The 23076-nt window shown below is 44.6% G+C and overlaps 1 pseudogene; it reads right to left on the bottom strand.

Moving 5' to 3' along the window:
- Nucleotides 1–21173: 21173 nt before the first annotated feature.
- LOC144826293 (presenilin-associated rhomboid-like protein, mitochondrial pseudogene) lies at nt 21174–22198 on the bottom strand (annotated as a pseudogene).
- Nucleotides 22199–23076: the final 878 nt, after the last annotated feature.

Here is a 23076-nt window from a genome sequence, read left to right as displayed (position 1 = left end):
GAGAGACAAGATGGCGGCCGCTACGGACTGTTTGGAATGTTGACAGACGCCGGAGAACCAATCAGCTTCGCTTCACAAAGCTCCGTTGCGCGAAAAGTACGCGAACTGGAGCGCTGCCCGGTCCGCTGTTACAGATATATATCTTTTTTTAAACGTTAATTTCTCAAAATCCACTGGAGCACATATATTGAGACCTACAAAAGGCACATCGGGCTACCAGTCCCTACAATTTTGCCAAGTTTCGTGCAAATCCATTCAGCCGTTCGGGCTAAAAGTGAGGCCAACCGCCCTATGGAAAACTCAATGTTAAAAACACGTTTCGGGACCCCCCTTTTTTCTCGACCCCCCTGGACGAACCCCCCCCCAATTTTCAGGGGCTGCTCAGAAACAAAATGTGCCATTTTCCTGAAAATTTCAGCCAATTCCGTCCACAAGCGCCAAAGTTATTAGACATAGAATTTTCAAAAAACCCATAGAGAAAAAATCCTAACTATATATACCTACTGGCGACCGCCAGTAGGTAATATATATATATATATATATATATATATATATATATATATATATATATATATATATATATATATATATATATATATATCAACCGCTCCAAAACCACCAGCCAGTTGCACTCACGAGCGGGTGCTGTCAATGCGGGGGTGTACCCGCTACACAATGTAAGCTCCCAAAATCCTTTCGAAATGCGGTAATGACATCCGCCAAGAAAGAAGAAAGCACTCTCACGAGGGAGAGGTTTCCAGCATTTTATTGAAACCTTCGGGCAAGACGCGTTTCGGCACTTAGCCTTTATCCATTGCACCACGTAACGCACTGCGGCCATTTTTAAATATTACTTCAGCTGTCAACGTCATAAGTGTCATGGACATAGAAAAGGGACATAATAATCAGCACAGTCCCGCCATCTTTCAACATGTAAATACAATTGACATTCAAAACCGAAATCAGGTGAACTGTGAACAAGTTACCAACCCGTGACCAAGGCGAGTGTGTTGTCGCCGAAACGCGTTGGGTTTATTTTTGATTCCGTTTCACATGCTGGAACCGTAATAAATATGTGAAACCGCCATGCAGTCGTCTTGCTGATTTACAACTATGCATAGGCTGGAAGTTGGAGTGCATTTGTACAGCGGCCGCTGTGCTGAGTGAGAGTGTATATATATATATATATATATATATATATATATATATATATATATATATATATATATATATATATATATATAATATATATGTATATATATATTCACTGAAAAAACCATAGGTTATAGACCATATATAGTTAGGAAATAGCATTTAGAAAACCTTATTTTACTCACACAAAACCATTGAAATTCCATATATAGTTAGTTGCACTAACTATATATCGCGCACCTGCAATCCACTGCTGATGATGTCACATATTACATCATTCATGACATGGTCAGTGACATCACTGATGACATCACTGATGACATCTCAAATGACATCACTGATGACATCACTGATGACATCTCATTTGACATTACTGATCACATCACTGATGACATCATTCATGTGATGATACAATGAACCTCTTCAGACTCTAATATAACCTTAGATACACTCAGTGTAAACAGACACTCACAGACCGTCACTCATCCATGGAGTTACTCACACACCTAGTCAGTCTTGCAAAGAATCAATCACACCTCGATTTCCTCAACTATATAGTTATACACACCTTACTTATTGGAACATATAATAACACATATTTACTCTGTTATACAATCCCTGATACAAGTTCACAATAATCCATACAGCCACTCACACATTCACTGGCTCTTATGCACAGTTATTTATATATGTCAACTATCACATGTACTGTGTTTTACATATGTACTTACTTTGACATGTAGCACTGAGATATCCATTCACTCACCAATACACTCATGCACACAGTCAACCGCCCATACAGATGTTTCCACATGCACTTTTGAACCCATACATCTAGTGAATCAACTGCTCACACATCTATGCACAGAGTCATACACCTCCCAGACACCCACACACACACTCAGTCTCCCATACAAATACTTGGGCAACTAATCAATAACCCATATAGTTAGTCATATAGCTAATGATCAACACATGCATCAGATTACAAAACAACAGACACAATGATGCACAATTTAAAACAGTTTAGTCACTAACCCATGCACTCAGTGAGACACATTTAATCACTCACTTATACAGTCAGTCATGCACCTACTAAATCCTTCATCCAGACACTTATACATCCACTCATTCTTCAATATGTAAGACATATTTTAACTTTACAGAAGCATACAGTCACTGGATGTTGTCATCAGTGATGTCATCAGTGATGTCATTTGAGATGTCATCAGTGATGTCATCAGTGATGTCACTGACCATGTCATGAATGATGTAATATGTGACATCATCAGCAGTGGATTGCAGGTGCGCGATATATAGTTAGTGCAACTAACTATATATGGAATTTCAATGGTTTTGTGTGAGTAAAATAAGGTTTTCTAAATGCTATTTCCTAACTATATATGGTCTATAACCTATGGTTTTTTCAGTGAATTTTCAAGGTTTTGTAAATGCTAATTCCTAACTATATATGGTCTATAACCTATGGTTTTTTCTGTGAATTTCATTGGTTTTTTAACAGCTAATATCTGTAGCTGTAAAATGTATTCTTCTTTAAATCCAAAAATATATTTTATATGTTTATGAATATTTTTTTTTTTAAATATTTTTTTTTCTTCGTTCCCGCTTCGCGAATCAGGAAGCTTCCCGTTAGCTGACCTTGATGCCGCGAAATAGACCGCGAGCCGGTAAACGTTTCTTTACCGCAAGTGCCGCGTTAGAAAACAACATCGTGACGCCTCCCGTCCGCATGACGTTCCACGTTGTCGCTTGATACGTCATATGACGTGCTACGTTAGCGAACTGGTACGCGAAGCGAGTGCCAAAGCGCAGGTTTCTGGAAGCAAACAGGGAGGCCCTGCAAAGCGCTTAACGTAAACACAGCAAGTCATGTGACTTGGTAATAACACTTTTCATTGGTTCATTTCACTTTTGGTTTCCTAATGATGTAAGACTAGGTCATATAATCTAAAATGAACACTTTTGATTGGTTGAGAACTCTTGTTTTTCCCAAATGATGAAAATCCCTCCTTCTTTCCTCACTCTGACTTTCATCATTGTGAGAGAAAGACCCTTTGTGATCACTGAGCAATGGCTTCTTTAGTAGCTTCAGCTGGTGCTTCCCCACCACCTCCACCACATCCAAGGAAGAGTGGACCACCTGCTCAAGTTGTAATTCAACAAGAAGAAGAAGAAGAGGAACAGGAGGACGAGCACGAAGAGAGGCAGTTTTTGCCTGAGCAGCCCAAGACGTCTCACCGGAAAGAAAACTTCATTTGGCAATTTTTTAAAATTCCCAAAGGTCAGAAAAAAGTAAATGCAAGATACGTAACTTGCCTTATATGTCAAGATAGACTGTCCAGAGGGACCGACAAAAAATACAGTTTCGGAAACTACACAATGCATCGCCATATGACTAGGTGGCATCCTAACAACTACAGTGCTGCACAGTTTCGGAACGACCTAGATAATCTCCCTATTATGGCCAGAAGATCTGTTGTACCGGAAGTAACGGGACCAGAGGGCAGGGAGATGGTGCCAAATATACAAATGAGATTTGGTGAAGTAAAACACACCTGCGTATTTTGCGATGGATTCATTTCCTACGGAGAAAGAAGCATCACTCTGATCAACAGAGCTATTGACTATCATATGCAAGTTTGTCCGAAACGCCCAAAATAATAAATACTTCTTTTTTTTGTTTTGTTGCTCCTGTTGAGCCCTTTACAATGAATCGTTTTCATTGCCCCCTCCAAGAAAAACCCAAAAAAATATAAAACTGTTCCGAAAAATTCAAAAACAGTAAAAAAATGTTCAGAAAAATAAAAAAAAAAGTTCTTTTCAGAACTACCTCCCCGTTATTAAAAAATTGGTACAATATTTGGAACTGTGCCAACCTCTATTTCTCTTAGTTCGCTTCCTAGTTCGCTCGCTGGTACGCGAACTGGAAGCGAACCAAAAACAGTAAGTATAAGGGAAGGAAACACACACTTATGTTAAAAGAAAGACAGCTATAGGGGAGTAAACTAGAGATACTATTACCCATAATCCACTACTGATGATGTCACATATTACATCATTCATGACATGCTCAGTGACATCATCAGCAGAGGATTGCGGGTTTTTTGGCAACATGCCTTATCCACGGTTTAATAACGCTGCCTTTTGCTTTATATAAGTTTTCAAATTGTATGAAATATATACCAATAGGTCTTTATGAACCTTTAGGTAGTGCTTTTGTTCATGAGGTCTGGTCGCTTCCATACACATACAGATGTTTCAAAGATGATCAAGAAGTTTATCTGAATGGAGAGGAATGCACTGAGACGCCAGATCATTCACTAATGTGTAGGCACATACAGTTACACGATTCATGCAACAAACACCGACCAAATATGGCTTGCGTGTTGCAAGGCACGCCAGTTCCTGCTATCATCCCCACGTTCAAGTTGTTGGAAAATGGTAGTTATTTGATGCTCAATAATGAAGATTGTTCTGAGTTAATTAAAAGTATTCCTTTTATCGTAACAGTAAGTGAACGGGTTATTTGCTGCAGAAATGTTCTATTTCCTCCCACACATGAACATAGGGAGTTTTCAATCTGGCCACAAATACCAACCTTGGGACACGTTTCAACGGCATGACAAGAATAAGAGCTCTTTTGTCTCAGAGAGAGGTGGCCTTGAGTTCGGCCCGTGAAACTTTCGTACTTCACATAGCGAACACCCGTACACAGGTTTGCCTTTCAATTTCAGCAACATGTTTCCGACTATCTTTAACGCATCCTCCACAAAATCCCTGGCACACTTTTTTAAAGTTGTTACCAGTGGTCTCGTGACTTCATTTGAGAAAATCTTTGGAGTCATCCCTGCTCCCTTTCATTCCATTTTCTCCACTCTGGTTCGTGGATTGCATTTTTACTTGCATTACCAGCGGACGCTCTTGTGCTTTTTTACATTTTTAAATATGGATGTCCCTCCTATGCAACCTCCGACCCTGCAGCTGCTGACACTGTTCCGCAATCGCATGCTAGAATATTATGGCACAATGCCGTTGGCGATATTAAGCACGGCATATGGATTATCTTTTCGGTTCTCCTACTTCACCTGTGTCCAGCCTGTATTTCACTGCCTGACCTGTGATTTCGATTGGGCCATTGATTTGTGTCTCTGCGGACCGGTTTCTCCTGACGTCGACTTTAATCAGCTGATGACTCCTATCATTACTCACGAGTTGATTTGTCCTGGCGAAAGGATTATGGCTGTGGCATTGATGCATGGACTACTTGGTCCCTGGAATTTACTGGCGGCAGCACAGTCTTTCTTGGAACACAGCTTTCTTGAAAACCCACCGAGCTGTCCTCTGATGGTGATAGAGGATCCGGTGCTGGGAGAGCACGTATGTTCTTTTCCGCTTTTAAATTGGATGGCTGAACTGTTTTCGGATGAAGACGGTGACTTCCTATTGGAGGCTGTTGCAGCTTATTTTGCATACACAGTTATGTCATAGACCTTTTTCATGTTTCATATGCTGAGTACTAGCATTTCATTGACAATTCATTGACTTATTTGTCAAGTTTTTATTATTTACCTTGCCTATTGGCTTAAGACTCGATAAAGTACTTGGCTGTTTTATTTTTCTTTAGCATTGAATTTTCCTAGTTTTTAATGCTTTACCTTGCGGACCGTCCACATATAAACTTGCAATCTGCTCTCATGAGATGGCACTTCTATTATCTTATTCAGTTCGTTTCCGGATCATGAGGAGGTGTCATCTAGGTCCTGGATATCTTTACACCGTGTTAAGTTAGCATGGGCTCATTACCGGTTTAAACGCCATTTTTCCTTTTTTGCAACTTCTGCACACGACACTTAGTTGTTGCTTTAGCTTTCCACCTAGTAGTTCATCGTGGTTTACATGAGAATAATATGTTATTGGTCTACTATCTGCTTTACTTGTTAAACTATATCTGTACAGCGAGTGCTAAAGTTTCAAGAACAACACGATACAGAATTGTTATGAGGTCTGATCTCCACGACTTCATACTCATAACATAAGTGCAACTTCTGCCAATTCTGGGCATGAGGCGGGTTTTATATTGCTTTGCCGAACACACATACACAACACTTGATGCGGTTCACATGAAGAGAGAGCTGGTGTATGCTGATGTGATTCCTTCAAATCTAAGACACTAAAGTATGGGCACGCCCTAAACCAACACAAAGAGACCTTCTTAGCAAATAATATAATATGTGTATTAGGGAGGGTGAGATATAAGCAGCCGCGGGCCGTGGAGGGAGTTACGGTGAGGCAGGGAGGCGGGGAGGGGGAGAAGCAGGGTGGAGCCCTCTCTACCTTGCCCCTCCCCCTCCCCGCCTCCCTGCCCCACCGTAACTCCCTCCACGGCCCGCGGCTGCTTATAAGTGTTGCTAACTCTTATTCATTTACAGCATGTTAACATACTGTCACCATTCGCTTTTTATGTACTAGTAACTATGCTGGTAATTTTGCTACTGATAATATGTGTACTTGTATTCTCCACCCTGCTTCTCCCCCTCCCCGCCTCCCTGCCTCACCGTAACTCCCTCCACGGCCCGCGGCTGCTTATAAGTGTTGCTAACTCTTATTCATTTACAGCATGTTAACATACTATCACCATTCACTTTTTATGTACTAGTAACTATGCTGGTAATTTTGCTACTGATAATATGTGTACTTTTATTATCTAAGGTACTACGCCTGAGAAGACGGCATTAGTAAATAAACATTTCAAATACACATGTGTTCTTCTTAACTCCATGTTCTGGTTTCTAAGAAATATATAACGACCGACTGTTCATGAGTTCCACGTATCCTGAGGTACTATAAGTTCATATTCTGGATTGTCTAAACATTGAGAGTTTGTTATATCCAATGTGACACTGTACCTAGCTTGCTAAATAGTTTTTGATTACTAACGTGAGTTTTGGGACACCCTAATTCGCCGAGGTTCCAATCCTCTGTCCACAGTTCTGTGTGAGAACAGAAACCCTGCGACAGGGGCACCCCCGACCCTTGCTGGACCTTCATCACACTTGCGATACAACTCCAGCAATGCGCCACCTTTACGGCACAGATACATCACGCATCTGTGCTGTTTTTGCCCCATGATGCGCCGCATTGTAAATGCAGCACACCATAGGTGACGGAACAGCGGCACAGAATGACTAACACATCCCTGGTGATGCGCCAGTCATCATAAATCTATCCCTATGCTTCTTATCTTGTTAGAGATGAACCGCCATATGTATCATCAAAGTTATTTGCATTTCCTAAATAGCGAACTTTAAGGAATAAATAGCGATTCTTTACCATTCCTAGTTTGCGATGAGCTATTTGCTAATTAGCCGAATGTAGCCCAATGAAGCCCAATGTAGCCCAATGTAGCCCAAAGATGGCCGCCAGACACACAAAAAAACAAATGTAGCCCAAATATCAGCCAGATGTAGCCCAACTATAGCCCAGTGACAGAATGACCAATCAGCTTCGCAAACCTCCGTTACGCGAAGCGGAGCGCTGTTACAGATATATATCTTTTTTTGAACGTTAATTTCTCAAAATCCACTGGAGCACATATATTGAGACCTAGCAAAGGCACATCGGGCTACCAGTCCCTAATATTTTGCCAAGTTTCGTGCAAATCCATTCAGCCGTTCAATTATTATTTTTATTATTTTTTTTTGCCCCGCGGGGCCCTTTTAAAACCTCCACATCAAACCTAGGGGGTCAGCGAGGATCTACTATGCCCCCTTATAGTTATTTCCCCCTTTGTTTTGACCTCCTCTTGTCTCTCGATCCTACCGAGAGACAAGATGGCGGCCGCTACGGACTGTTTGGAATGTTGACAGACGCCGGAGAACCAATCAGCTTCGCTTCACCAAGCTCCGTTGCGCGAAAAGTCCGCGAACCAGAGCGCTAACCGGTCCGCTGTTACAGATATATATCTTTTTTTAAACGTTAATTTCTCAAAATCCACTGGAGCACATATATTGAGACCTACAAAAGGCACATCGGGCTACCAGTCCCTACAATTTTGCCAAGTTTCGTGCAAATCCATTCAGCCGTTCGGGCTAAAAGTGAGGCCAACCGCCCTATGGAAAACTCAATGTTAAAAACACGTTTTGGGACCCCCCTTTTTTCTCGGCCCCCACTGGACGAACCCCCCCCCAAATTTTCAAGGGCTGCTCAGAAACAAAATGTGCCATTTTCCTGAAAATTTCAGCCAATTCCGTCCACAAACGCCAAAGTTATTAGACATAGAATTTTCAAAAAACCCATAGAGAAAAAATCCTAACTATATATACCTACTGGCGACCGCCAGTAGGTAATATGTGTTTGTGTGTGTGCTCACTAGTGCCTTAAACACACATATGTATTTCTGGTGATGTAGTTTACATACATGTATATATACTTGTATATATAATATACATATATATATATACACACACACATATATGTATAGATATGTGTGTGTCTATATATATGTATATATATATATATATATTGTTCCAATACCTCAGTCCGCTCTCCACATCTGGTAGTGGGTAGCAGCTTCTGCTAAATCCTACTAAATATTGATGCTTACACTCCTTCGCTACTTCTTTTGTGCAGACAGGATAACACCGGCACTCCAGCTGACTGTCACACACTTTTTATTCTGATGACATGTTTCAGCAGACTTCTGCATTTCTTAAATCAAAGTGCCCCACCACCTTGTGATAATATTTACATTTTCAAATGATATACATTTTCAAATTATCCTTAAAAAGTACCCTAAATTAATGCATTTGCGTTCTTTTAGTATTATATTAATGTTAACTTCACTTTACTTTCAATTATTTTGACCAATTTCATCGAATTATCTAACATCTTAATTTTCTAATTATCTTCATAATTAGTCTTTTAATTACTTTTTCTATTAAATTATCTATTATTAATGTATGTTCAATTTAAACTATTTCTATCAATTACATATGTGTGGGTGTCTGTGTTTAGATGCATTCATTTAAACATGATTGTATTGACTTACCTGCCACATAAAAGACCCCCCAGGTAAATCCATGGAAACTTACCATTTGATGTACTGATTCTCGATGTAATAACCGTGATGTAATAACTCCCGATGTAAGGTAGTACTCATAATGCCCTGGAAAAGTCATATAAATAACTAATCATTTTCTTAATTGCAGGTATTTTGAATAATAACTGTCGCGCTGTCAAGCTGGAGGTCAAACACAGAGGTAAACGAGGAGCAAAACCACTTGAGGTTAAAGCTGCATCACCCTCACTACTAACTAGAGGAGATCATCTGCATGTAGAGATGTGGGTACTAGAAAGAGAGATGTGGGTACTAGACAGTGGCGGCTGGTGACATTTGAAAGTGGTGTGGCGTAAAAAATCAGGTACACCTGTCATTTAGACCCAGCATACAAATTTGAAGGTATGCCTCACCGCAAGCATGGATAGCGCACCCTCCTCCATATACTCCATATTTGGTTGCCACTGGCAACCAAATATGGAGTATATCTCGAGGAAGAGGAGACAGGGTTGCGCTTCCTTCTAAAGGTGATTACACCGAGCCCGACAAAGAACCTTTATTCTCCTGTTGCTGCCAAGTATATTGTACTAGAGAAAGGAGGCTTTTCAAGAGTCTGCTTCCTCTGCGGCTATCACCCCTTGTATCGAAAATAAATACACTTAAACACTTGACATAAGATCAGTTGTTCATCAGGCACTACGTGGAGGCTGATTCACTGATAGTCTCCACAGTCACGGAGACGCTGAGAACCCCACGTCCACAGGCAAACCCCCAGACGGGAAAGGTAAGAAGGGGAAGGTGGTCAGAAGAAAAATGGAGAGGGGCAGCGACCAAGTGGAGGATCACTAATGCCAGCGCACTCCTCAATATCTATGGCCGTCAACAGTGGGAGGAGATCAAACCGATGATGCAGCACCTCCCAAACAATCGCAGAATAGGACAAAGGCAGTGATTCTGAAGGGCAATACCATTGCAAACACCTTCCTCAAATTGGCGGACAATGCAGCTGACAGCGAAGCAGACAGGTTTCAAAATACATTAATACAAATATAAATAAGTTAAGTAAATTTAACTTACCGTCCAGCAGACTCCAGAGACTTCGTCCCGCTTCCCGCCGTCCTCGCTTTCAAGTCCTGCAGGCAGCACCAGCACGTCATCAGGAAGGCGGCGCAGCAGGCAGCCTCCCTCTCCACTGCTGCGTTTTTCATTGGTGCGGCCGGCTGACCCAGGCTACGTCATTTTCTCTCTGTATGCTGCTGCTGCAGCATACAGAGAGAACAGGGAGAGTTACTCGAGGGCAGGGGGGAGTGGCTTGGGGGAGTGGCTTTGCCACTGTTGGTAATACTGTCTGTTTGGGCGGCCTCAGGCTGCCCATACAGTCAGTATTAACAACAATGGGCAAGCCACTCCCCCAAGCCACTCCCCCTGCCCTCGAGTAACTCTAACCAGGAAGTTCTGCTTTCTCGCCGTGCGAGAAGGCAGAAACAATGGTAGTTATATAATATGATAACTACCATTGTTCTGCCTTCTCGCACGGAGAGAAAGCAGGGGGGCGGCGCCCAAACACCCCCATGGAAGAATCGCCACTGGTACTAGAAAGAGAAAAATGCACCAAAAAGGGGGTGGCTATTTACCCGGCCACTGGCTAAATAGTATAAATTATTTACTAATTAGACAGTGGCTTTGCAAATAGGAGATATTTTACTATTTATCTGGCCACTAGTAAAATAGTAGAGATTCTGTATTATTTGGCAGACAGCTGTGCAAATATCAAACTTTACTATTTACCTGCACCATGGTAGCTAAAGCGCGGAACCCATGTACTGTTTGGCCGGCAGTTGAACTTCACTGTTCACTCAGCCAATGGCTAAATAGCAAACATAATGCATTATTTATTCAACAGCTCTGGAAATTGCCAATACATATTTCGTTGTGTTCAGTGATTAGCAAATTACAGATATTATGTACAATATGGGCAACAGTCATGCAAATAGCAAATAAACTTCATTACTTACCCGACCACTGGCTGAATAGCAGAAATTGGGTACTCTTTGCTGGTGACCTTGCAAATAGCAAATACATGTTACTATTTTCCTAGCTGCTGACTAAAAGGCTGACAGTATGCACTATCTGAAAACCATCTTCATTATTTTCCTGGCCACAGACTAAAGAGCAGAAATTATGCTCCTAATTATACACATTTCTAAACAATAGAGGGTTCTAGCCCATAATCAGCAGGGCTAGGCCAATATTATACTGTGACAACATAACAAATGCTAATACTGATACTTACTTACAGAAAAAGCGAAATGACTAGAGTAAAAGCCCCAAGGGGAGGTTGAAAGGTTGTTTAAAAAAGACAATCTTCACTTCATTTGAAAACAACATTTCCCTAGTTGGGGCACTTTACTAAACAGCGAAGTACTCGGGTCATCAGAACTAAATAATTATCTTTCATCAATTCATCAATGGAAGTCAATATTAGCCTGGTACTAAAATGTGAAACACGCGTGTTTTGTGAAACAGAAAAAGGTTGACGTATTTCGAACCCGAATTCATTTAGCTTTTTCTGTCCATTCATCGTTTCTATTGCACATGGTTATTGTTTGGAACTGGAGCTTGTCTATCTAATAGGTTGTTTGTTGGTCAATGTATTGTCAATTCTTTTGTCATCAATGTGATTCATGATTAGTGTTGTATATATGTGTAAATTGATGTGGTCAAAAACAAAAAACAGCTGAATTGGTTCATAGAAATAATAATTTGAACATTGAGATCGATCCCTTTAAAACTCCCTGAAAGGGACAAGGAAAAGCTAATACAATTCGATTTTTCATAATTATACACATGAGCAATTTGGCTAGTAGCTGTACAAGGTGCAGATCCACTTCACAATTTACCCAGATGCAATCTAAACAGCTGAAACTATGTATTATGATGCCTAGCCCAGTTTCCAACTGACACTTACCACCATGTAGAATTTCAAGCAAGGGGTGAGCAGTATTGGCACCTGTCTATTTATACGTGCTAAAACTGACTTCATTGCACTTTTCATGGAACAAATCAGTGCATTCTAGAATTGGTAACGTTGCTCCAGTTCAATGTAACAAATGACACTAAACCACCCAAAACAAGGATTTGTACAGCAAAGCCCAGAACTGGAAACATTGTATCAATCAATCAATCAATCAATCAATCATTTGTAGAGCGCGCTACATACCCGTGAGGGTCTCAAGGTGCTGGGGGGGGGGGGGGGGGGGGAGGGGTGCTGCTGCTACTCAAAGACGCAGGTCTTGAGAAGTCATCTGAAGGCCAGAAGGTCCTGGGTCTGACCTAGGCCGGTAGGGAGAGTGTTCCAGGTCTTGGCGGCGAGTTAGGAGAAGGATCTGCCGCCGGCTGTGGTTTTCCGATTGCGTGGAACTGTGGCGAGGGCGAGGTTGGCTGAGCGGAGGCTGCGGGTGGGGGTGTAGAAGCTGAGTCGACTGTTAAGGTATGCTGGTCCGGCGTTGTGTAGGGCTTTGTGTGCGTGGATGAGGAGTTTGAAGGTGATCCTCTTGTTGACTGGGAGCCAATGCAGGTTTCTCAGGTGGGGTGTGATGTGGTTGCGTCGGAGGACGTCAAGGACCAGTCGTGCCGAGGCGATCTGGGTGCGTTGGAGCCGTCTCAGGAGCTTGGTTGTTGTTCCTGCGTAGAGGGCGTTCCCGTAGTCCAGTCTGCTGGTGACGAGGGCCTGGGTGATGGTTTTCCTCATGTCGGAGGGGATCCACTTGAAAATCCTGCAGAGCATTCGGAGGGTGTTGAAGCAGGAAGCGGAGACGCCGTTGACCTGCTTGGCCATGGAGAGGGCAGAGTCGAGGATGACCCCCAGACTGCGTACGTGGTCGGTGGGTTTTGGGGGTGTTCCTAGCGATGTTGGCCACCAGGAGTCATCCCAGGCTGAGGGGGTGGAGCCGAGGATGAGGACCTCCGTCTTGTCTGAATTCAGCTTCAGTCGGCTCTCCTTCATCCATTCGGCGACGTCCTTCATTCCTCTGTGGAGGTTGGTTTTGGCGGTGCGGGGGTCTTCGGTGAGGGAGTTGATCAGCTGTGTGTCGTTGGCGTAGGAGATGATGTTGAAGCTGTGCTGTCGGGCGACGTGGGCGAGTGGTGCCATGTAGATATTGAACAGTGTCGGGCTGAGGGATGATCCCTGTGGAACGCCGCAGATGATCTCGGTGGTCTTGGAGCCGAAGGGTGGGAGGCCGCCGCTCTGGGATCTGCAGGAGAGGAAGGATGTGGTCCAGGCCAGGGCTTTCTCTTGGATTCCGGTGTCGTGGAGGCGTGCTGTCAGGGTGCGGTGGCAGACTGTGTCGAAGGCGGCTGATAAGTCCAGGAGGATGAGGGCGGCTGTTTCTCCTTTGTCCATGAGGATCCTGATGTCGTCGGTGGCGGCGATGAGGGCGGTCTCGGTGCTGTTTTTGCTGCGGAGCCGGATTGGGAAGGGTCCAGGATGTTGTTATCTTCGAGGTAGCGGGTCAGCTGGCCGTTGACAATCTTCTCCATGACTTTTGCCGGGAAAGGGAGCAGGGAGATGGGCCAGAAGTTCTTGAGGACCTCGGGTTCCGCCTTGGGTTTCTTCAGTAGAGCGTTGATCTCTGCGTGCTTCCAGCTCTCCGGGAAGGTTGCTGTCGCGAAGGAGATGTTGATTGTTTTCCAGAGATGGGGTGCGATTCTGTGCTGGCTTTGTTGAAATGAAAACGTGGTGTGGGCATGGGTCAGATGGGGATCCGGAGTGGATGGAGTTCATGGTCTTGGTGGTGTCTTCGTCCTTGATGTTGGACCAGGTGGTCAGACGACTGGTGGTTGCAGGGGTGTTGGTCTCGGCGGCGGAGGCTGTGGTGGCAGTGTTGAACATGTCGTGGATGTCGGTGATCTTGCGGTGAAAGAAGGTGGCCAGTGAGTCGCACAGGTCTTGCGATGGGGGAATGTCGTTGGTGTTGGAGCTAGGGTTGGAGAGTTCTTTCACGATGTGGAAGAGCTCTTTGCTGTTGTGTGCGTTGCTGTCTAGGGGGTCCTTGAAGGCAGTCTGTTAAAAAAATAGAAGCCTGAGGCGTCTGAAAGAAAACTGCCTTTATTCTCTGCTCCGCTCTCCAGCACCGACAATACCTCACATGAACATTCTAAGAGCAGCTTCCAGGAAGCTACCAAGGGCGCTATCACCATGGGGGTGGACGGAACATACCAAGGTGGACACATTGTAAATAGGTGAATATAATAATACATCATGTTGTAAATAGGTGTATATATGACATAAGATTGTAACACATCTTCCCCCCTATAACCATTGCAATAAATAACTTCGGACAAAACAGTCTTACATAACATATCTTCCGGAGGAGGAAGTTCATTTGTAAACAATAAAGTCTTTATGCCACCCAGGTGTCTTGCGTGTTCTTTGGGTAGGGGTGACGTCAGATAAGTGCTCAGAACTTGGAAGGTTTTGGGTCTGACTATTTTGTTCTTGTTAAGCCCTTACTAGTCTGTCCATGCTCCACATTTGGTCATCATCTAAAATGACCGTGTTTCTCTTGACTGCTGTTATGCACCTAGGTTTGGAAAACTTGCTTTCAGGATATCTTGGATTTTTTATGCAAACCCATTCACCCACCTTCCATTCTGGGTTCTTCGTACCATGTTTGGAGTCATAACGCTCTTTGTATTTGTTATGATGGTCTCGAACTCTGTCGGTGAAAGCACTCATGTCCCTGGTGATGAGTGTTTCTCCCCCTAACCAATTTGAGAAGAACTTGGTACAGGGTTTTCTCCCTCTTAATGCTGAGAAAGGAGAGACACCTGTAATTTGGTTGGGTGTGGTGTGGTAAGCCCATAACATTTCCTGAAGACCTTGCTCAATGGGAATGTTGTTATTACTGGCTAATTGAATTCCGCCTTTAACCATGTGGTTCATCCTTTCTACCAACCCGTTGGCCCTGGGACAGTACAGTGGTGAGGTGATGTGTTTTATATTTAGGTTGTTGAGAAACTCTGTCATGCTATGGGAAACAAACTGGACCCCATTGTCAGTGACTATGGATGCAGGCATGCCTTCCGTAGCAAAGGTGTCTCTCAGGAACTGAATTATAGATGCGGTGGTTATCAGGTTGACCATTTTAACCACCGTCCAATGCGAGTGGTAGTCAGTTAGGACTATAGCAAATTTCTTAACTACCGACGGTAGATTAAGTGGACCAATTATGTCGAGAGCAATCTTTTCCCATGGTTTACTTAGGACGGGGAGCGGGAAAATTGGGACCTTCCTAGGTATCTTTGACTTGTCACTACTACTGCATGCTTGGCAAAGTTTTACTTTCTCTTCTACTAGAGTGTCCATGTTGGGGAACCAGTAGCTTTCCCTTAACCTCGCCTTAGTTAAGCTTCTCCACAAATGGCCTTCATGTACCAGGTCTATAATTTTGCTTCTTAACGCTTCAGGTGGAATTAGTTTGTCCTTTCTAAATAATAATTCTTTTTCTATGCAAAGTTCATTGCGAACCTCCCAAAATTTACTTGTGTCAGCGTTCAATTGTTCTTGTGACTCAGGCCATCCCTGTAACATGTACGACTTGAGTTGTGTCATTGTGCTATCTGAGCTCATGTGGCCCAACCATTCTTTTGAAGTAATGGTTGAAAGCTCAATCTGAAGGATCGGGTATTCGTCTACCTCAAATTGCTCTTCTTTATTGAGTGGGCTTCTAGAAAGGAAGTCTGCTGCAGAGTTTTGTGTACCTGGCACATATTCTATTTTGAAGCAAAACCCTTCCAACCCCAAAATCCACTTGGCAATACGAGGGGTGTTACAAGAGTTGTTCTTGGGATTGAACATGAAAACCAAGGGCTTATGATTGGTTCGAATACAAAACTGTATGCCCCACAAGAAGAATTTAGAGTGTTTTACCCCCCAAAAGCAAGCCAACACTTCTCTTTCTACCACTGAGTAGTTCAATTCCCCCTTGCTTAGGGTCCGTGAGGCAAACGCCACAATTCTCTCCTTGCCATCAATCACTTGCGACAGAGTTGCCCCCAACCCTTTTCCGCTTGCGTCTGTGGTGAGGATGGTTTTTCTGTTATGTTCAAAATTGCACAGATAAGGAGCGGAAATGATGTTCTCTTTTACTTCCGAAAATGTGCATTGGTGTTCTTCCAACCATTGAAATGGAACGTTTCTTTTAGTTAGTTCCCTTAGGTTAGCAGTGATTTCCGCAAAATGGTTAACGTATTTTGCCATATACTCTGCCAGGCCTAGAAAGTACTTTAGTTCTTCTTTATTGGTCGGTGCAGGGGCATCCTTTACAGCCTCAACTAGGCAGAACTTTGGTTTGAACCCATCTCTCGAGATGCAATGTCCTAGATACTCCACAGATTCCACTCCCAGTTTGCACTTTTCTTGTTTAAGGGTGAGTCCCGCGTCCTTGAATTTAGAAAGGACTTGTCTTAGGTTTTGGTCATGCTCTTCTTCGTTGGCACCGTAGATTAGGACATCATCCTGAAAGCAAAGTGTCTTAGGTACCCCATCCAGAATGCGCTGCATAATTTTTGGAAATACGGCAGCCGCCGATGCCAGCCCAAAAGGCATGCGGGAGAACATGAAAGTCCCCAAAGGTGTGGTAAATGCCGTCAGTCTTCTGGATTCTTGATGTAGTTCCACTTGATGATATGCCATGGATAGGTCCAAAACGCTGAAGTGAGTGGCCTTCCCCATGGTGCTTAACATCTCATGGATGTGTGGCAAAGGATGTCTTTCAACTAGAATGCTGTTATTAAGATCTCGCAGGTCGATGCACATCCTAATGTCCTGACTATTACTCTTCCTGGCGATAACGATTCTGTGCATTCTACCGGTTCAATGATCTTCAATTCTTTTAGTCTGTTTAGTTCATTCTTCAGTGGTTCCCACATCAAGTGGGGAATGGGCCTGGTTTTGGGCACTACCGGCTTAGCATTGTGTCTCAACTTGATTTTATGTTGGTAGTCATTAAGCAGCCCTAGCTTTTCTGAGAAGACTTCCTTGAATTCTTTAACGATATGTTCATAGTCGTTTCCCGGGTTGGTGCACAGTACTTGCTCCGGATGATTGGGGTCCAATTTAATTCCCAATTCTTTCTGGTGTCGCCACCCTAGTAAGTTAGATCCCTTTTCCACAATGTAAACTTTTCCCACTGTGGTGCGGTCCTTGAAGGCGATTATAGATTTGAGCATTCCCTTCATTGGAATAGGGTCTTTACTATATCCACTAGGATTTATGTCTGCTTTTGTTAGATTCTTTTGTTCCTGGCCCATTATGGCTATGAAGTCAGAGTAGTTCACTAGGGTGTATGGGGAGCAAGAGTCTGCAAACATTTTAATCTTCCTTCCATCAATGTTGACTTCACATTCTGGATATTCTTGTTTCTCCTCCCCCACGTCCTTGACTTGTAGAATTATTTTCTTCACTTGGGCCTTGTCTTCTCCTTTATTGCTCCACGATTTCTTTGAAAAGCAACCACACAATCTTGCCAGGTGCCCTTTCTTATTGCATTTCCTGCACCACGCCGACTTTGCTTGACAATTGGGGTCATTTGCTAAGTGGTTGTTGCTTCCACAGCGGTAGCATTTTAACTTGGAACCTTCTGAATCACTTGTATGGCTTTGTCCAAAGTCCTTCTTGTTTTGTGGTTTGTAGGTATCACCCTTAATTTTGCATACTTCGTTTTCTTCCTCTGTGTTACTTATTTCCGCTACTTTGCTCTCTGTGTTGTTCATTTCTTTTATACACACGTCGGTATGTTCAATGGACTTTGCAATTTTAATTGCTTCCTGTAGGTCTGGTTGCATGTGCAAAAGCTTCTTCTGTATTTCTTTGTTATTTGTACAACGTACTAGCTGGTCTCTGATTAATGAGTCATTTCAGTCCTTGAAGTCACACAGCTTGCTGAGACCCCTTAGTATAGCTATATATGTTGAAACACTCTCTTGCTTTCCTTGTACGCGGCTGAAGAATTTGTGCCTCTCTAAGACTATATTTATTTTATCGCCAAAATGAGCTCTTAGTTTCATCAGTGCTATCTTGTAAACTTCCTCATCATCATCTTCATCTTCCGGTTCTGGAAGTGATTCAAACACTTTTCTTCCTGTGGGGCCCAAGTTGTGCAATAAAATATGTTGCTTCCTAAACTCACTGAATTTCTCTCCACCTATTGCCACCAGATAGGACTCAAAAACTTTTTCCCATTCTTCCCAAGGCATATTGGATTCCCTACATTCATTCAAGAACGATGCAGGTTGTGTCATACTTGCAGCTGCCATTTTGAACTAACAGAAAAAGTAGCGTTGTTCTCTGTGTAAGAGTTTTCCTGAGGTAACCTGTGAATTCCTAGAAATATGATCAAAGTTATACTAAACCCAGTGCTTAATTTGAGCCGGAGCTTGCCGGTGCTTAGCACCGGCACCTAATTATCAGGGCCGGGTCTACACAGTCACACCGCATTAAGTGCACCTGCGGTCCGTCAGTAATTGATTTATGTGACTCGTGTGTGGCACTGGCAGAGAGAGTGTGTGCTGCTGCTGTACCGTACGTGCTGTGCGCTGCAGTCACTTAGTTTTAGTTACCCTCGTTATTGTTGCCTAAACACTTAGGGGCCGATTAGGATGGCGGTTTTTCCGCATCCTCCGGGCCGGCGGAAGTGTCCGCCGGCCTGGAGGATGCGGAAAAACCGCAGCGGAGACTCCAAAGACCCACCGCCAAATTAGGATGGCTGGTGGGTCTGATAATCTGTCCGCCGCTTTTCCGCCGCGGTCGGAAGGCGACCGCGGCGGAAAAGCACTAACATGTCTGGCGGTGTCTATCAGACACCGCCAGGCATATTAGGATGTCTGTAAATATATGCTTTTCCGCGGCGGCTTTACCGCCGTGGAAATGCATACGGACCTTCACTTCGGGGGCCCGTTGCGGGCCCCCTGGGTGAAGGTGGGGTGGGGGGTGCACATGGGGGGTACCTATGGTACCCCCCTGCAGTTGCGTGCACAATGCAGCAGGCACCGCGCGGTGCCTGCCGCTTTGTGCACGCAAATGCTGTGCATGGATTTTTTACATTGCGGCGGGTGCAGCTTGAAGCTGCACCCGCCGCAATGTTAGAGATAGAGGATGTGACCGCCACCCTGGCGGTCACATCCTAATTTGATCGGAGGGAACGCCGCAGCCCATGCGGACGTTCCCTCCTCCTCAGGGGTCGCGGACGGACTCAAGTCCGTCCGCGATCCTAATCGACCCCTTACTGTGTGTGACTGTCTAAATGGTGACGTGAGTGATTAAATTTCTTCTCCTCACTCTTTCTTCAGACTTCCGGCGGCCGGCCTCAGATCAGTGTTGCCGGCCTAGTGGAGTGGGCGGGAGTCGGACACTGTAATAGTAGTTGTTGGGCAGGGCAGGGCTTTGCCTGGGCTGGGTCTTCCTCTGTGGGGGTTGGGGCTGTGCGCGGCAGAGGCAGTGACGCGTGCGCAGATGAGTGCGCGCGCATTCGCTGGTTTAATTTTGCCTCAGCACGCCCACCCCAGCACCGAGTATCCAACGCCGCCTTTCAAAGAAGTAGAGGTGTGGGTGTCGGTCGGGACCTGCTCCTTGGACGACGTTGAGCCTGAGTGAGGCAGGTACCGTTGGCTAGTGACTACTGCTGCAGAGTAGACAGTACATAGCTCTGCTCAACAGGTGAGGGCGAGCGAGGCATGGCCTGGGCAGTGGGTATGCCGGCGGCCTATAAATACAGCTGCGCAGGTGAGGCAGGGCAGGGCAGGGTCTGGCAGGCCGCAGGGGGCGCCGTGACAGTGATTCCTTATTACTGTTTTTGTATTTTTAATTATTATGTTGATTGTGTCTGGTCGCGTCGTGATGCCATGGGGTAGGCCGGCGCCGGCAGCTAAATCATGATTTAAATAAGCTGCGTAGGTGAGGCAGGGCAGGATTACTGTTTTTTTTATCATAATGATGTTGATTGGTGACTGGTGGTGAGTGACTGTCTGGTTTGATCATGATGGCCTGGGGTAGTAGGCGGCATATGTGCCGGTGGCAGCAAAATCATGATGTATTACAAAATAAGTAGAGCTGCGCAGCAGGCGAGGCCTACTGCTGGTTTTAATAAACTGTACTTTTTTTTATCATTATGTTGATGCGGGGTCACTCTGATCATAAGGATGAGGTTTGTTTGTGTTTGATTTGATGATGATTATCACGATGATCATGTTGCTAGTAGTATGCACTGTGACTGCAGGCTATTGTTGCGGCGTGGGCCAGCCCAGGCTGCCTGGATAGATAGATCAGTACTTGCCCTGGTGGATTCAGTTTCGGTTCAGAGCAGGCTCCTGAAATCTGTGGGGGTTGGGGCTGTGGCTGTGCGCGGCAAGCAGCGTGCGCATATTTTTTCACATTGTAATGCGTGCGCATTCACTGCTTGCCACGGTGCCACCTCACCCCAGCATACCCGCACACTGGCTCAGGCGGCTCTGAGGCTCGCTCACCACCACCGGCACCGTCCTAGTCATCATGGCCCGGTGGCCAGCCAGCCCAGCCAGCCGCCGATCAAAGTAGTGGTGATCGGATGATGATTGATTTTGTCACTTGTGCACAGTACATTCACATGGTCCAGGCTAGCCTAGTGCACAAGATCGATCAATGTGGATTGTTGTGTGATGTAAGTTTGTAAGTGCAGTCAAGTAATACTGCATAATGATAACACACAAAAGCCAGCACTGTCAAATATTTAAAAAGTACATTCGGTTTTAAGGGTTTGGCAATGGTGAAAACTTGAGTCCAAGAGTTTATTACATTATTTTACACATACATAAAAGCAGGAAGTCCAATTTGTTCTGTACAGCAGATAAAACCCCTCAAAATAAAAGAAAAATGTGGCAAATTACAATGACCACGGTAAAGGTCTCATTTTCCTGGGGTTTTAGTTATCCATTCATGCCACATTTTCACAAGTGGTTCTCTGTTCTTCCAGATCAGCTCATGTCCATAGGTCACGTACCATATTCCAAAAATAGCTCCACCGAGACGAGATGTGCTGCATGATCAAATATCCTCCAACCAAGAATTAAACCTGCAGTATCCAGTGCGATGATGATAGCATTCAACGCACTTCCCACTGTGAATGTGAACATAGGAAGAATTCTTGCTAGTTTTGCTTCTGGCATCTTGGTACATACTGCTGCAAGGACTGTCGTAATGGCCCCCAACGCACCAAATGATGGACCAAATCGTCCTGTGGCCGTTTTAGCAATGTAGCTGGCAAAACTTGAGAACACCTGCTGACAAACTGCCATGAACTGCTTACTTCCCAATATGGATACTATACTTGAAGAAAAACTCCACAACACGTACATATTTGCTGCCATGTGAAACAGGGAGAAATGACTGAATGTTGACCGAATCATCGATAGGCAAAGAGTTTTGGAGGCCGGGTTGTGCGCTGCATGGAGGCACTTTCCAGAGACAGAATATTAAGACATTTGCTGCTATGATGCCTGCCGCCATCTGTTGCCCTTTAGTCAGGCTGTTCCACCACTTTTTCACCTGTTTTTATTAAATCCAATTGTTTTTGGCATCCTGGTATCCAGCCAATCTGCCTGTACCTCATCAAACTAGCTCTGGACTCTGAATTTCAGTGCTACATACTGCCAAATAGAAGCAGAACCAAATGCACAACCTTTAACCCAACAGTAAAAACAAAAGGTTTAAATAAGCGCTTTACAGAATTGGAGGTGGTCTGAAAGACAGTCTCCTGCAATGGTGGCTTCTCAGGATTTTGCGCTTCAACATTTTTGCGTGCTTTCCCGAAATCCATGTCTTTGCTGTGTGAATAATGTAAACCTGTGTCCGTAGTTCCGTGTCTGTGTCAGGCTGTCCTGAATCCAGCCTCGTGCTCTGCAGCTCCTCAGTACCCAAGTCCCACAGGCCATTCCACAGCCCTTCTCTCACATTGACTTCGGTTTTAATTCACAGGACTCCTTCACAGTTGCACTGCAGACTGGAGCACGTCCCAATTTTCTGTGCAGTATCTCACCTTGAGTCAGTTAGATACACTCACTAACATTTTGTTGTAACAAAGTGGTTGTATTACCTCTGACTTTTAGCAGTGCCAGTTGAAGGCGTGGGTGGAGCCAATATAGTAAGTGGGTGGGGCCAGTGGAGGAAGTGGGTGGAGCCATAGAAAAGTAGGTGTGGCCTCCGACAAACATTTGAGCACCTGCACTTCATATTTTACAAATTAAGCACTGACTAAACCACACTTACCAACATGTCCTGATGAGTTGGTGCTGTCTGCGGGTGGTGCTCTTGTGGGCTGTGTAGCTGTCTGGTGTTTGGTCACGGAGCCAGCTCTTCTCCAGCTTCCGGTAGGCGCGCTTGGAGGTCCGGAGGTCTTCGGTGAACCATGTGGCTTTCTTGTTGGTGTGGTTGGAGGCGGGTGTCCTGAGTTGGGCGAGGGTGTCGGCGCAGTCATTGATCCACTGTTTGAGGTTGATGACGGCGGTGTTGGCATCGGTGGGATCGGCGGGTGGTCCCAAGGCGAGGGTGATGGTCAGTCGGTCCTCAGTGACCTTGCCCCAGCAGCGTCGTGGCATCTGTTGGGTGCGATGGTGTGTGGTGGGTTTCCTAAAGGTGAAGTGGACGCATCTGTGGACGATCCAGTGGGGTTCGGTGGTGTGGTTGAAGGAGATGTGGGGACTTGAGGAGAAGATGGGGTCCATTGTGTGTCCAGCGGCGTGGGTGGGAGTCATCACAAGCTGTTTGAGTCCGAGGTTGGCGAGATTGTCAATCAGGGCGGTGGAGTTGGCGT

Source organism: Lissotriton helveticus, chromosome 3_2 (assembly GCF_964261635.1).
Source record: "Lissotriton helveticus chromosome 3_2, aLisHel1.1, whole genome shotgun sequence".
Lineage (NCBI taxonomy): Eukaryota > Metazoa > Chordata > Amphibia > Caudata > Salamandridae > Lissotriton > Lissotriton helveticus.
Note: the sequence above shows the minus strand (reverse complement) of the source record. Positions and strands in the feature narration are given on the sequence as shown.